This window comes from Physeter macrocephalus, chromosome 12 (assembly GCF_002837175.3).
Source record: "Physeter macrocephalus isolate SW-GA chromosome 12, ASM283717v5, whole genome shotgun sequence".
Taxonomy (NCBI): Eukaryota; Metazoa; Chordata; class Mammalia; order Artiodactyla; family Physeteridae; genus Physeter; species Physeter macrocephalus.
Genome location: NC_041225.1, coordinates 78,800,548 through 78,801,158, shown reverse-complemented (window position 1 = coordinate 78,801,158; position 611 = coordinate 78,800,548).

Below are 611 nucleotides of genomic sequence, written 5' to 3'. Positions count from 1 at the left end.
GTTGTGGCATGCAGGCTCAGTAGTTGTGGCATGCAGGCTCAGTAGTTGTGGCATGCAGGCTCAGTAGTTGTGGCTTGCAGGCTCTAGAGTACAGGCTCAGTAGTTGTGGCACATGGGTTTAGTTGCTCCACGGCATGTGGGATCTTCCCAGACCAGGGCTCGAACCGATGTCCCCTGCATTGGCAGGCAGATTCTTAACCACTGCACCACCAGGGAAGTCCCTCTTTTCTTGATGGACTAATTTTCCTTTGTTTCTGTATTCCCTCACTTCTCTAATTGTTAACTTCTTGGGCCTGCTCTTTGGAACTTGGGGAAGGCTTAGGAGACTAAGGCTTTTTTTATTTGTCCCCAAATAATAAATGGGGGACACAGAGGGACATTTGTACCCAGGAAGGCCCCACAGGGTTTTTCTTGGTTTCAATACCTGCCTTTCTTTGATACTCCTCAATCCTGAGGGGAATGGGTTGGGACATGAAAGGGAATAAAGTTTTGGACAGAGAGGTTAATTATAAACTCAGCAGAGGAACTCAGTTTTAGGTGGATTCAGTTTCAACCTTTGTTGCTAGTCTAGCTCTGACTACTTGCTCAAGTTCTGATTACAAGTCTCTGTC